Source organism: Benincasa hispida, chromosome 5 (genome assembly GCF_027475165.1).
Source record: "Benincasa hispida cultivar pf3 chromosome 5, pf3_genome.v1.1, whole genome shotgun sequence".
Classification (NCBI taxonomy): domain Eukaryota; kingdom Viridiplantae; phylum Streptophyta; class Magnoliopsida; order Cucurbitales; family Cucurbitaceae; genus Benincasa; species Benincasa hispida.
The window spans coordinates 10,427,793-10,444,203 of NC_143482.1; positions in this window are offsets into that span (position 1 = coordinate 10,427,793).

Sequence of the window (16,411 nt, forward strand, 5' to 3'; positions counted from 1 at the left end):
TTTAATATAAAATTTATTTTGAAAGGAATTAAATATTTGAATATGATTCAAATATTAATTATATGGATCGAATTCATATAATTAAATTTACTACAAATGTGATTTATATAGGTTATATTGTATTTGATACCACAAATGATCGAGAGAATTAAAAACTATAGGTTATATTATATTTGATAAAATACAAAAACTATAGGTTATGTGTTATATTTGATATAACATATAGTTTAATACATGATAAGGTAGTTATCATATAGTTATATATTAAGTAAATAATTTATTAAATAATTTATTTGTTTTTAATTCTCTTAGTTTGTGGAAGTGGGAAAAAGATTCAGTTTTACGTATTTCATCTTCTTTACATAAGATTTACAGGGTCACTCTCTGTTTTTTTTTTTTTTTTTTTTTTTTTTTTTGTGTATGTACTTTTTATCGTAACACATTCTTCTAGAGAAAAAATTCCATCTCAAATTTCATCTCTCCCTTTTCCAAAAAGTAGTAGAACCCACACCTCCTGCCAATTCTCAACCACTAAGGAGAATACAGAAGGTTCACTGGTGGTGGTGTCCACATTGGGTTGCAATTTTTGTTTGAGTTTCTTTGGAGACTTCGTGATCAAATTGAAGAGGAAATTTGTGAAGAAGTTGTTTTTCAAGGTTAAACATTTTTCTAACTCTGTTTTCCCCTCTTTTATTTTGCATGTTGTAATTTAATGTAGATGCATAATTTTTTGTTCTATAAGTTTTAATTATGTGATAAAAATGAAATTGGGATGATCCCTACTTCTGCCGTGGATCTCACGATTCCTTCAATTGGTATCAGAGCATTGGTTCTTGGTCCCAATTTTAGTTTTCCAAAATTGGTGGGCTTAGATTTTGTATTGTTCATAAAGATGAATGGTTGTGAATGGTTTGCAATTATGGATATTTCGAGATTAGACCTTTTAGATTTACAGCTTTATTTTACAAATTTTATTTGTATGGGCCCGTTATTTTGGGCATAATTCATGTTACAGAGCCTATAATTTGTTTGTTTTGAATCGTTCATGAGTTTTCTGGAGAAAACGAGGCCAAAATCGGAGAAGAATCGAAGGATTTCGTGTCTGTACAGTTGCGTTGCAATGCTGAAGGGCAAAACGGAAAAATTTTCCATAGTGTTGCAATGCTAGGTCACAGCATTGCAACGCTTTGAGACGGAAATATTTTTCTAGTTCGTGCGCGGTTCGGTTCGTGATTCAACTGGTTTATGTCTGGTTCGCTTGGTTGAAGAAGTTCATGGGCGATTTGGGTGTTGGGCGGTTTGGTTCGTGCGATTCAAGACCCGATTCACTTGTTTTGAACCCGTTTGACTATTATTTTGTAATAGTTAATTTTTTCCATTATTTAAATTAATATAAAATTTAAATTAATTTAATTAATTGCTTAGGAGGCTAATCCCGGTCCAATAATTTATTTTTAAATTATACATTTGATGTATGATTTAATTTTATTTATATATGTCATAATGTATGCCATATAATAAAATCCCACCATATGTTATTCATTATTCATGCATCATTTATATTATAAATGTTATAATATATAGTTGCATGATTTAATTTTATAGCATGTCCATACATCATATAATATAAGTGTTATAATATATACTTGCATGCATTCATAACATAGTCATGCATCATTTATATTATAAAGGTTATAATATATAGTTTGGATATATGGATGTATATGTATGTTATTAATTATTTCATTACTTTAGTATATAAGTGTTATATATGTTTAGTAGTGAAATCGGAATTGCATGATGCATGACATTACTTTAGATAATCTTATAATTGATATAATTTTATTAAGTATGTGCAATGCAATGTATGATTTTAATTTGTTTCATTTACTTAATAATTATTATAATTAAATGAAATTATAAATTAAAATCAATAAGTTAGAATTGCATGCAAACTTAGGTTCAAATCAATTTTTTAAATAGTTTTAAAATATGATTCACATAGACCTAAGATCACAATATTTCAAATGAGATAGAAATTAGTTTATTCTTTTAATCAGTTTAATCAGATAAATTGGTTTTAATTAAAAGATTAAATTTGTAGCAAAATAGGGATCTATTGTCTAAAGCTAGTTCTGTCTAGGCTGGGGTATTGAAGTCAACGAAAACAAAACACCTCTACAAGCATGCAATTATTGACTAAAGTTTATTAAAATGTTTAATGAACATTAATCAAAGTTGTTTAACTATCCAAAGTAAGTGTTACTTTTAAGTAAATTTAAACAATCACATAGTAAAATAATTAGCCGTATATTTCGAAGTTAAATTAACCCTAGGTTAAACACTCAGTGGGAGGAAAATGAGATATATGATACTTCATCTTTCCTTTTCACTTTTCTCCCTCAAAGTTCACACTTGAGATCTATACTCGGCCTCGAGGCACCTTTGCTTTGTGTCTCCCTACGGGTGATGTTTGTATAGGTCAATATCAAGGTGAACAACACATCCCGCGGTCACTCTCATTAGCTTGTAGTAAATTCGACCTCGAGGCACTTTTGCTTGTGTTCCCCTATGAATGACATTTGCATGATTCTTTATTCAAACTCTAAAAATGGATAGGACTGCTTTAATTTTTTCCCCAATCGATTTTTCTCTATGGCTGGCTCATTGGGGTGAAACTCTAGAATCTAAAATGAGGAGTTACACTTACAAGAAAATGTAAAGCTAGTTAACAGTTTCTGGACCGAACAATAGTGACTAATAGTTATAGTAACAAGGAGTTGTTCTATATATTGGTTGAGATGGTCTTATTTCAGTAAGGGGTACCTGATCACCCTAAGATAGTTTTTACCCTGCCTCACTGAAACATCATTGAAAAATAGATGTCACATACGTTGCATTAAATTATTTTGCTAAATTTGATTGGGTTTTCCAAATGGGTAATGCTTGAATACTAATATAAATAAATTGTATGTTTCAACAAATTAACAAAATGACTTTCACAACATTACACATGCTCATCGCCGATAAGTTAACAGGCGATAATTACATCACCTAAAAGAATATGATTAACACAGCTCTAATAATTGATGACTTGAGATTTGTCTTGGTGGAGGAATGTCCTTCAGTCCCAGCTCCAAATGCTACTCGAAACGTTCGAAAGGCATACGAGCTTGGGTATGGACAAATGAAAAGGCCTGAGCGTATATCTTGGTAAGCCTTTCTGAAGTCTTTACCAAGAAGCATGAGCCCATGATCACTGGTCGTGAGATCATGGAGTCTCTAAGAGGAATGTTTGGACAACCATTCGCTCAGCTCAGGCACGATGCTCTTAAATTCATCTTCAATGCTCGTATGCAAGAAGGGACATATTCTCAACGTGATGGTCCAGTTTAACATAGCGGAGATGAATGGGTTTGTCATTGATGAGGCTAATCAAGTAAGCTTCATCCAATAAACTTTACCTGAAATTTTCCTACAGTTACATAGCAATACTTTTATGAACAGGGTTGACTACAACCTAACCACCTTGCTTAACAAGCTGCAGACTTTTCAGCCCTTGATGAAAGTCAAGGAACAGAAGGGAGAGGAAAATTTTTCCTCCTCCTCGAAGAAGTTCTTCAGAGGTTTGACCTTGGGAACAAAGTTTGTGCTTCTTCTTCCGACACCAAAAAATTGAAGAAGAAAAAAGGTGGAAAGAGGAAAGCTAACCCACCAGTTGCTGCCCAGAAGGCCAAGAAGGCCAAAAGTCTCTTGATGAAGCGAGAGAATCTGTTTTCATTGCAACCAAGAGGGACATTGGAAGAGGAATTGTCCGAAATACTTGGTAGAAAAGAAAAAGGCCAAGCATCGTAATGTGATTTACTTTTATTTGGAGACTTGTTTAGTGGAGAATGATGATTCTGCCTGGATAATAGATTCAGGTGCCACTAACCATGTTTGTTCTTTATTTCAGGGAATTAGTTCCTAGCGGCAACTGGAGGTTGGAGAGATGACGATGGGGGCACGTCGTCTCAGCTAGGCAGTGGAAGGACTCCGACTTAATTTATATAAAAGTTATATTTTGTTGGATAATGTATATGTAGTTCTTGATTTAAGGAGGAACTTAATTTATGTAAAGTGTTTAATTGAACAAAAATATTTTGTACATGTTTCTTTAAGTAAATCATTTATTTTTAAGAATGATATAGAACTTTGTTATGCTAAGCTGGAAGATAGTCTTTATGTGCTAAGACCGTTAACAACTAAAGTTGTACTTAATACTGAACTGTTTAAAACTGCGATAATTCAAAATAACAGATAGAAAATTTCTCCTAAGGAAAATGCTCATCTTTACTACCTAAGATTAGGATATATAAATTTCAATAGGATTGAGAGACCTAAGATTAGGATATATAAATTTCAATAGGATTGAGAGACTGGTAAAAAATGGACTTCTAAGCGAGTTAGAAGAAAATTCTTTACTTATATGTGAGTCATGCCTTGAATGCAAAATGACTAAAAGATCTTTTACTGAAAAAGGTCACAGGGCCAAAGAACCTTTAAAACTTGTATATTCAGACCTCTATGGTCTGATGAATGTTAAGAAAAGAGGATGGTTTGAGTATTTCATCACTTTTACTGATGATTATTGTAGACATGAGTATGTTTATTTAATGCAACATTAGTCTGAAGCTTTTGAAAAGTTCAAGGAGTACAAGGTTGAGGGTGAAAATGCATTAAATGAAATGATTAAAATATTTCGATCTGATAAAGGTGGAGAGTATTTGGATTTAAAATTTCAAGACTATTTGATAGAGCATGAAATTTTAGCACTTGGTATACCTTAACAGAATGGTGTATCAGAAAGCAGAAATCGAACCCTGTTAGACATGGTTCGGTCTATGATGAATTATGCTTTCTTACCTGACTTTTTTTGGAGTTATGCAGTACAAACTACAACTTATATTTTGAACCGTGTTTCTTCCAAAAGTGTTACTGGAACACCTTTGGAATTATGGAATGGTCACCAAGGTAGTTTACGTCATTTCAAGATCTAAGGTTGCCTAGCACATGTGCTTGAGGAAAATCCTAGGAAATTGAAACCTCATTCAAAATTATGCCTACTTGTGTTGAAATACTTATTATCATTAGGATCATAGAAGTAACCACCTCTCATTCCTTTAGGGTTTATACTCCTTTACGTCGAAAAACTCTACCCTTTTAGAAGAGGATCACATAAAGGAGTATAAACCCTGCAGTAAGATCGTGTTGAATGAATTTACCAGTGAAACTATTGAACTTTCAACAAGAGTTGTTGAAGAGCCCAACATCTCAACAAGAATTGTTGAAGTTAGTTCATCTAGTAGGTCACATCCAACTGAAAGGTTGAGGGATCCTTGACGTAGTGGGAGTGTTGCAAACCCACCTATTCTTTATATGGATTTAATAGAAACCCTAGCTATCGTAGCTGATGAAGATGTTGAGGGTCCATTGTCTTATAAGAAGGCTATGAATGATGTTGATAAAGATGAATGGATTAAAGCTATGGATCTCGAAATGGAGTCTATGTACTTCAATTCAGTTTAGGATTTTATAGATCAACCTAATGGGGTTAAACCTATAGGTTGCAAATGGATCTACAAGAGAAAACGAGGTACTGATGGGAATGTGACCTTCAAGGCTAAACTTGTGTCAAAGGGTTATACCCAAGTTGGGAAGCTGATTATTAGGAGACTTTTTCACCTGTTGCCATTTTGAAATCTGTATGAGACCATTTATTTGGAGTAGCCTAATTGATTCATAGCCTAAGGTCAAAAGCAAAAGGTTCGCAAGCTTAATCGATCAATTTATTGATTGAAGCAAGCTTCTCGATCTTGGAATATAAGATTTGATATTGTGATCAAATCTTATGTCTTTCATCAGAATGTTGATGAGCCTTGTGTTTACAAGAAAATCATCAACAGTTCAGTAGCTTTTCTTATGTTGTATGTAGACGATATCCAACTCATTGGGAATGATATAGGCATGCTGACTGAAATTAAGAATTGGCTAGTGACCCAATTCCAAATGAAGAATTTTGGAGAGGCATAGTTTTTTCTGAGCATTCAGATCTTTAGAGATCGAAAGAACAAAACGTTGGCCCTATTTCAGGAATCGTAAATTGACAAGATGCTTGTCAAGTTTTTTTTATGCAGAACTCCAAGAAGGGTTTACACCCTTCTAGACATGGAGTTATTTTGTCTAAGGAACAATGTCCTAAGACACCTCAAGAGGTTGAGGAAATGAAACAGATGCCCTATGCATCGACTGTTGGTAGCTTGATGTAGGCAATGTTATGTACTAGACCTGACATTTGCTATGCAGTGAGGATAGTCAGTAGATATCAATCTAATCCAAGATTTGATCACTGGACCGTTAGTAAGAACATCCTCAAGTATCTATGGAGAACAGGGGACTACATGCTCGTGTATGGTTCTAAGGATTTGATACTTATAGGATACATGGATTCTGATTTCTAGACTGATAAGGATTCTAGAAAATGCTCATCAGGATTAATGTTCACTCTTAACGGAAGGGCAGTAGTATGGAGAAGCACCAAGTAGGGGTGCATTGTTGACTCCACTATGGAGACTGAGTATGTAGCAGCTTATGAAGCTGTATGGCCTAGAAAATTCCTGACTGATCTGGAAGTGGTTCAAAACATGTCTAAGCCCATCACCCTTTATTGTGATAATAATGGTGTTCTGGTTAATTCCTGAGAGGCTAAGAGTCTAGTGCAAAAAGCACATAGAGGGGAAGTATCATCTCATTCGGGAGATTATGCATCGAGGGAACATGATCGTCATACAGATAGCTTTAGAGCAGAACATTCCTGATCCATTTACAACGGCCCTCACGACTAAGGTGTTTGAAGGTCACCTGTAGAGTATGGGTCTACGGGACAGGCCATATTTAGTCTAGGACAAGTAGGAGATTTTGTACTGGCCACGTATTATGCCCTGGTTTACTGTTTTGTGTACTTATATATTAGTGTGACTTTTATGATGTACACTCCACTAGCTTTAGGTCAAGTGGGAGATTGTTGGGGATTATTTCCTAAATATAGTGGGTCTTGTAGTTTGTAATTGTAATGTACAAATGAATTATTTATTTAATAAAATATGAGATATTTTTATTTGACATTTAGTTGCATTAACCCATAAAACCAATAAACTAACATCCAAGGTTATTTTCTGTAGCTTAAACATGTATGTAGGAATATACAGGTGGATTAAGTTTAAGTGATATCATAAATGGTCTATAGTAGATGGATAAGGCTGGATATCTTGTCCTGGTGACACTACGAATACGACCAACTTTGTAGATGTTACAATTATTGTAAATTAATACAAAAGATCTGATCCTGATCATTCATGTAGAGACATATGAGCAAGGGTTTTCTATACTAAAGAGTTTGTATAAGATCAGACCACCAAATGAATAGTGTCATTATATAAAGTTGTTAATAATAGAGACTTACATTTCACCAGGATAACCATAGGTGACATGACTTAAATCCTGAGTGGATTGTGAACTCCTGCCTATGAAGGCGATCTTTTGATTTGTATGGGTGAGAGTGGCCAAATCGCTGACTCAAAACGAAATTCACTCATTTTCTAATGTTAGGATAAGTTGATAAATTGCTTCTTTAAGGGCTGATTCCGAGACTTTAACAATGTGGCGCCACACCCTCTATTAGCCTGAGAGGGGTTGGTCATAGTTGGACTATGACTTATTGTTCAATAGAGGGATCAGTGGTACTTAAAGAGTTAGGAGAAAAACGGTAATTTTGGCCCAGTTGTACTTACGAGTAATTTGTGAAGGGTCATCGCACTGTTGACTGGTTCTATCCAAAGGACACAAAAATATATCTATAGTGCGAAAAGTACAGTTGTTGGTCTTGGAGTGACCGACAATTAATGGATGTTGGATAATTTAATTAAGGGGAAATTGCAACTTAAATAAAAATTAAAAATTGGGCGCATGTCTCTAGGTTTTGCTTTTTGCAAACATGTCAAAAAAATTCCGCCTGAAAATTTGATTGCTATCTAATTTCTATATGATTGTTACGTGATTGCTATCCGATTTTTATGTGATTGTTGTGTGATTGACACACTTACAATTATAAAAAAGTTCAAGTCATGGCTTTGGTTTCTTAAAATGTATTTGTCATACAATGCAATTTTTCTTTAATTAAAGGGGTTTAATTAATTATTGAAGTATCTTTGTAGCATCAATCTATATGTCCATAAGGTCCCCTCTATAGCTCAATTGGGATTATTGAGAATTAATTTTTAGATTAATTTGAATTGTTTAAATTAATGGAAGGAATTAATTATATATGACATGATTAATTGAAATTAATTATATGTGATATAATTAGAATAATGTATTTGATACATTATAATATAAAGTTTATTTTGAGAAGAATTAACTATTTGAATACGATTCAAATATTAATTATATGGATTGAATTCATATAATTAAATTTACTATAAACGTCATTTATAATAAATACCACAAATGATCGAGAGAATTAAAAACTATATGTTATATTGTATTTGATACAATATAAAAATAATAGGTTATGTGTTATATTTGATATAATATATAGTTTAATATATAATAAGGTAGTTATCCTATATTTATATATTAATTAAATAATTTATTTGATTTGATTTGAATTTTAATATTGGAAAGGAGTTGTAACTCCCTCCCTCTTAATTCTTTCAGTTCGTAGAAGTAGGAAGGAGATTCAGTTTTACATATTTCATCTTCTTCACAAAAGATTTACAAGGTCACTCTCTGTTTTTTTTTTTTTTTTTGTATTTTTTATTGCCTAACACATTCTCCTAGAGAAAAGAATTCATCTCAAATTTATTCTCTCCCTCTTCCAAAAAGTAACAAAACCCACACCTCCTGCCAATTCTCAACCCCTAAGGAGAATACAGGTTCACTAGTGGTGATGTCCACATCGGGTTGCAACTTTTGTTCGTGTTTCTTTGGAAAGTTCGTGACCGGATCTAAGAGGGAATTTTTGTTCAAGTTTCTTTGTTCTATAAATTTTAATTCTGTGATAAAAATGAAATTGGGACGATCCCGCTTTCGCAGTGGACCTTACTGTTCCTTCATTAAGGCCAACGATAAGGCTAAAGTCTATACTTTCGCAAGTTTAACTGAATTCTTGGCCAAAAATTATGAGCTCATGATCACTGTAAGCGAGATCATGGAGTTACTGCTTGAGATGTTTGGATAACTGATCGCACATCTTAGGCATGAAGCTTTAAAGTACATCTTCAACGTGATGATGAACGACGAATCATCTGTTAGGGAATATGCCCTTAATTTGAAGGCCCACTTCAATGTAGCAGAAAATACGGGGTTGTCATAGACGAGTCTAACTAGGTAAGCTTTATTCTGGAAACTCTATCCGAGAGTTTTTTTTCCATTTCGTATTAATGCAATTATGAACAAAATTGACTACAACCCTACCACTCTTCTAAATGTGGCAAATAAAGTGTTTATTTCAAAAAATGGTATTGATATTTTTTCATTTCGTATCAATGCACTTTCATAATGTTGCAATGTTCAACACTACAACAACACAAAATAAAAGACTAAAAGTTTCTCCAAAAGAAAAGGTCCATCCTTGGCATCTAATATTGGGTCACATAAATCTCAATAGGATTGAGAGGTTGGTCAATAATGGACTTCTAAAAGAGTTAGAAGAAGATTCTTCACCAATCATGTCTGTAAAGAAAAATCACAAAATTGTTGGGATTGGTGTCCTAATTCTCCCGGAGTCTCGTAGTTTGTAAACAGTTTGTAGACATTGTTATAAATAAAATAAGTGTTATTGTATTTGTATTTACTCATATCTAATAAACTAAGATCTGTGGTTATTTTATGTAAACTTAAGCATGTATGTGAGACATACAAGTGGATCATGCCTTAAATAAGAGAGGTGTCGATGAAAAATGAGGGATAAAGGAGGGATACCTTATCCTAGTGACAGTACAGATACGACCCGCTTTGTAGATAGTTACAAGTGTTGTAACGTGCTACAAATGGTCTGATCCTGCCCACTCATGTGGAGACATGCGAGAGATGGTGTCCTATACAAAGAGTTTGTATAAGATCGGACCACAACATGATTAGTCCATTTATATAACGCCGTTGATAATTAAGACTTATGTTCCACTAAAACGATCATAGGTGACATGACTTTAATCCTGAGTGTTTTGGAAACTCCTGCCTATGAAGGTGGTCCTTTGATTAGTATAGGTGAGAGTGACCAGATTGCCAACTCAACAAGCCTACCTTTTTGGGGATTTGTCTGATTGGGGAGCTAGGAACTTAGTTACACAAGACGAAATTTATTTCTTCCTCGAAGCAGGGGTAAGTAGATAGATTGCTCCCTTAAGGGCTGATTTCGGGTCTTGAACATAGTGGCCACACCTTCTCTTTGGAATAGAGGACTCAGTCATAGTAGGACTGTGACTTATTGTTCATTAGAGGAATCAGTGGTACTTAAGGAGTTAGATGTAACTACAGGGAAAAAATGGTAAATTGGCCTAGCTATACTTACGAGCGATTTGTGAAGGGTTATCACACTGTTGATTGGTTAATATAGACACAAAAATATATCTGTAGTGAGAAGAGTGCAGCTGTTGGTCTTTAGTGGAATGCTCGACAGTTAACGGATGATAGATTTTGTGACTAAAGAGTTTAGTTAGTTATTCACGTACCGTTAAAACTTCAAGCTATAAGTCCATAAGGTCCCCTTGGTAGCTTAATAGGTTCAAGTTGAGAATCAGATTTTGGAGTTGATTTGAAGTGTTCAAATTAACAAAAGAAAATACAATTATATGTGATATAATTGGTGTGAAGAATTAGATACATTATTTGAAGGAATTAATGTAAATATGATTTACATTAAGTACCATAAAATAGAAAAAGAACTATGGTTTATATGTTTCATATGATGAAATATTAAAACTATAGGTTATAAATATAATATGATAAATTGATTATCATATTTATTTATAATATATTAATTATATGATAATTAATTTTTTTTCTCTAATAACCGATTGAGTGGGAGATTATTAGAAGTTTTATGGTAACTATGTTTATGGTAACTATGGGATAAAGAAAAATGTTTTTCCTAAAATCAGAAGTTTCTTTATTCGGAAATTACTCACGAAAAAAGTTATCAAGTAAAAGAGTTTTACTAAGCGATAGCGTTGATAGAGACTAAACAATCGTGTAGAGTTGACTATACGATAGTCATTCAGTTTATCGTTGCTACACGATCGAGTAGCAAAGTCTATGCGATAGACTATCGTTTACTAAACGATCGAATACATCGTCTATGCTATAGACAGTGTATCATCTCCCACTTACTTGATCGTCTACTCGATCACAAATCTCCTCTCTTTCCTAAGCCAAGATCATATAAAGCCCACATCTCCTGGATTTCACACTGAGAATATCAAGGTAACACTTGTGGTAGTATCTTTACTCAGTTCATGAATCGAGATGGACTTGATTGGGTTCGAGAAGCATTCAGATGATCGTTGTGTTCGTGTACGTGCTTTATGTTGTTCGTTGTGTTCAAGAGTTGTTGTGGACGCATTGTAGATCAAGGGATTTTTTAAGAATGGTTCTTCAAAGGTACGCATATTTTATCCCTTGAATCTATTATAGCATGCCATAATTTTGGTTGTTACATAACTTGTTAGTTTCCGTTGTAGATTGTAATTGTTTGTTCAATTTGAATGGAATTGGGAATGATCCCATCCACTGCTCATGGATATTCTCTAATTTGATTTCCTTCAAAATGATCTTTTACTATAAAAAGTAGAGCCAAAGAGCCCTTAGAACTTATATCTAGACCTTTGTGGTTCGATGAATATCAAGGCAATAGGAAGGTATGAATATTTCATCACTTTTACAGATGATTATTCTAAATTTTGGTATGTTTATCTATTACAACATAAATCTAATACACTTGAAAAGTTCAAGGAGTACAAGGCTGAAGTTGAGAATTTGTTTGGTAAAAAGATAAAAACACTTTGATTATATCGAGGTGGAGAGTATATGGATATGAGATTCTAGAACTATTTGATAAAACATGGAATCACATCTCAACTCTCAGCACCTCGTACAACTCAACAAAATGGTATATCATAAAGGAGAAATAGAACCCTTTAGACATGGTTCAGTTAATGATGAGTTATGCTTCTCTGCCTAACTCGTTTTGGGATGATGCAGTGGAGATTGCAACCTATATTTTGAACCAAGTTTCATAAAAAAAGTGTTTCTGAAACACTTTTTGAGTTATGGAGAGGTTGTAAAATTAGTTTGCAGCATGTTAGGATTTAGGGTTTTCCAACCCATGTGCTAGTAGCTAACCCAAAGAAGTTGGAACCATGTTTAAAGTTATGCCTATTTGTAGGCTACTCAAAAGAAACGAGAGGTGGTCTCTTTTATGATCCAAAAGATAATAAAGTGTTTGTATCAATAAGTGCTACTTCCTTGGAGAAAGACCACATTAGGGAGCATAAACGAAGAAGTAGAATCGTATTGAATGAGCTTTCCAATAAAACTACTCAAACTTCAACAAAAGTTATTGAAGAACCTATCACTTCAACAAGGTTATTGATGTTGCTTCATCTAGTCAAGTACATCATTCCCAAGAGTTGAGGGAGCCTCAATGTAGTGAGAGGGTTATTATCCAACTTGCTCACTATTTGGGTTCAACAAAAACTAAAGCCATCATACCAAATGATGATGTCGAGGATCTGTTGACCTATAACCAGGCAATGGATGATATGAAGAAAGATGAATGGATTAAAGACATGAATCTTGAGATGAAGTCTATGTACTTCAATCAAATCTGAAATCTTGTCAATGAACCTGATGGGGTAAAACCTATAGATTGTAAATGAATCTACAAGAGGAAGGGAGGTGTCGATGAAAAAATACAAACCTTTAAGGATAGATGAGTGGCAAAGGGTTATACCCAGATCGAAGGAGTAGATTATGATGAAATTTTCTCACTTGTTGTCATGTTAAAGTTTATCCATATTCTTTTGTCTATTGCCACATTAATCTTGATGAGAATATATACATGAAACAATCATAGGGATTCATTGTCAAAAAACAAGAGAAAAGCAAGTTTAATTGGTCCATGTATGGATAGAAGTAAAATTCTCGATCTTGGAATATAAGATTTGATACTACAATCAAATCTTTTAGCTTTGACCAAAATATTAATGAACCTTTTGTATATAAGAAAATCATCAATAATTCAGTAGCTTTCTTAGTATTGTATTTAGATGCCTACTCATTGGAAAATGATGTAGGCTTATTGACTGATGTTCAAAAATGAGCTTCTCAATTTCAAATGAAAGATTTGGATGAAACACAGTTTGTTTTAGAGATCCAAATCATAAGGGATCGTAAGAACAAAATGCTAGACTTGTCTCAGGCATTGTATATTGACAAAATACTTGTCAAATATTCGAAGTAGAATTCCAAGAAGGGTTTATTATCTTTAGACATGAAATAATCTTGTCTAAGAAATAGTATGCTGAAACACCTCAAGAAATTGAGAAGGTGAGACAGATTCCCTATGTATCTACAGTAGGTAGCCTAATGTACACCATGTTGTGTACTAGGTTAGATATTTGCTATGCAGTAGGGATAGTTAGTATATATATCAATCCAATCCAGAATTTGATTACTGGATTACGGTTAAGACCATTCTCAAGTATCTTAAGAGAACGAGGGACTACGTGCTTGTGTATGGTGTTAAGGATTTGATCCTTATAGGATACATTGGCTCTGATTTTTAGACTGATAAGGATTCTATAAAATTCATATCAAGATCAATGTTCACTCTTAATAGAGTTGTAGTATGGTGCAACATCCAGGAAGATTGTATAACTGATTCTACCATGGAGTCGAAATATGTCGCTACTTTGAAGCTGCTAAAGAAGCTATCTGGCCGAGGAAGTTTTTGACACACTTGGAAGTAGTTCCAAACATGTCAATGTTAATCACCTTATGCTGTGATAATAGTGATGTTGTGGCAAACTCCAAGAAGTCTTGGAACCACAAAAGAGGATAGCATATTAAGCGCAATGTCATCTCATACGAGAGATTGTGCAACGAGGAAACATGATCATTGCAAAGATTGCTGCGGAACATAATGTTGCTGATCCATTTACAAAGACTCTCTTGGCTAAGGTTTTTTAAAGTCACATGGAGAGTCTACAAAATATGTGTCATCTTATCTAGGGAAAGTGGGAGTATTATGAGGTATAGAGTATGCTCTAGTTTATTATATTATACTTTATATTATATGTACTATACACCCTATTCGCTTTAGGACAAGTAGGAGAATGTTGGATTTAGTGTCCTAAATCTCGTAGATCTTATAGTTTGTAATTGTAAATAAAAATTATTCATTTAATAAAATGAAGAGTATTTTATTCAACATTTAGAATACATTAACTCAATCCAATAAACTAAGATCCAAGGTTATTTTATGTAGCTTGAACAATATGTGGTAGACAAACAAGTGAATCATGTTCAAGTAGTAACCTAAAAGATCTATAGTATATGGATAAGGTTGGGTGCCATATCCTAATGACACTATAGATACAACCTATTTTTTAAGTGTTACAAATCGTTCAAGTGTAGAATGTGAATGGGGGCATCCTGATCTCTTTTTTAATTGAAGAGACTAACATTTCTTAGGATGACCATAGGTAACTCGATCTCAATCCTGAATGAGTTATGGACACTTATCTGTGAGAGCAATCCTTTGATCTGTATGGATGAGAGTGGCTCGAGTCTCTGACTTAATAGGCCTACCATTTTGGGATTTTCCAAGTAAAGAGTTAGGAACATAACTCCAATGGAATTCACCCTTCCCATTTTCAGGGAAAGTAGATGAGTTGCTTTCTTATGTGTAACTCTGGGTCTTGAACAAGAGCCCCTCCCTTTCATTGGCCCGAGAGAGATTTTTTTATGATAAGACGATAAAATAGATTGTTTATTAGAGGATTAGTGGAACTTAAGGAAAAATGTATAATTACAGATGTAAAATGGTAATTTTGACCCAACTGCAATTTCGAGCAATTCGTGAAGAGTTTGGTTAATTTAATCTTGAATCATTAGAGTTTCTAATCTGTAAGTCCATTAGGTCCCCTTGTTAGCTCACTAAGGGTAAAACAAGGATCAATTAATTTTGGAATAATTTGAATTGTTCGAATTATTTTAGAGAAATTTATATTAATAAGGATTAATATTAAGTATAATGTATGATGATACATTATAGAACATAGTTAATTGTAAATATGATTTATAACTAAAACTATATAATATGAGAATAATATTTGAATAAGATTCGAATATTAAATTAATATAAATTGGATTAATAATAAAACTTTATAGTAAAATTTAATACGAATTGGTTTCATATTGAAACTATAGGATAAGAGAGAGATATGTATTTTTATATCATTTAAATGCACAATTAAAAAAATATATAATATTTATATTGATTAATTAATAGTTAATTAATTAACTAACTAATTAATATCTATTTAATTATTTATTATATATTATATATCATTTAATATATATTTATTAAATTAATTAATTAATTAATTATATTTAAAATAACTCCCCTACATTTATGCAGGGGAGTACAGAGTGGGATGTGAGGGGGTTATTTCCCCTCATCTTAGTTTCTGTGAAATACAGAAACGTAGTAACACAGAAAACTACTTTGGTGTGGTTATCATCTCTCTACTCTCTCTCAATCTATCAGAGAAAATCTTCTCTCAAGAGTTTCTTTAGTTCCTTGCCATTTTGGGTCCGAACATCCGTGATCCTTCCAGAGACATAATAGGGAAGCTTTCTTGGTAGTGTCTTTCGTTGGAATTCTTAGGATTTCATGCAGAGAAAATGTACAGAGATTCGTGAAGAATTGGTCTTCAAATATACTTTTTAAAATTTCCTTAATTGAATGCTAAGCCTTTACTTTACTGTAAAATCAAATATATATTTTTTTCCATCCCAATTCAATGATAAAAGTGTTAACACGCTTCCACATTGGGATTCAATCCCTCAAAGTGAGCCTTAGTTTTATTAAGAAATCATTAGAATTTTTCATTGAGTGATAGTAAGAAGATTATTGATTGAGAAAAATACAGAGGGTACTTTCTCTTGGGATTGAGGGTTTCTCTTCTTATTTTATTCCAAGATACGAAGTTATGGTACTGGAAATTTAAATAGTCCGTGTTGGGTTATTTGAGTAAGATTTGTAAGCTAGTTCGAGGGTTCTTTACAATCTCCATCATAGTAGAATCTA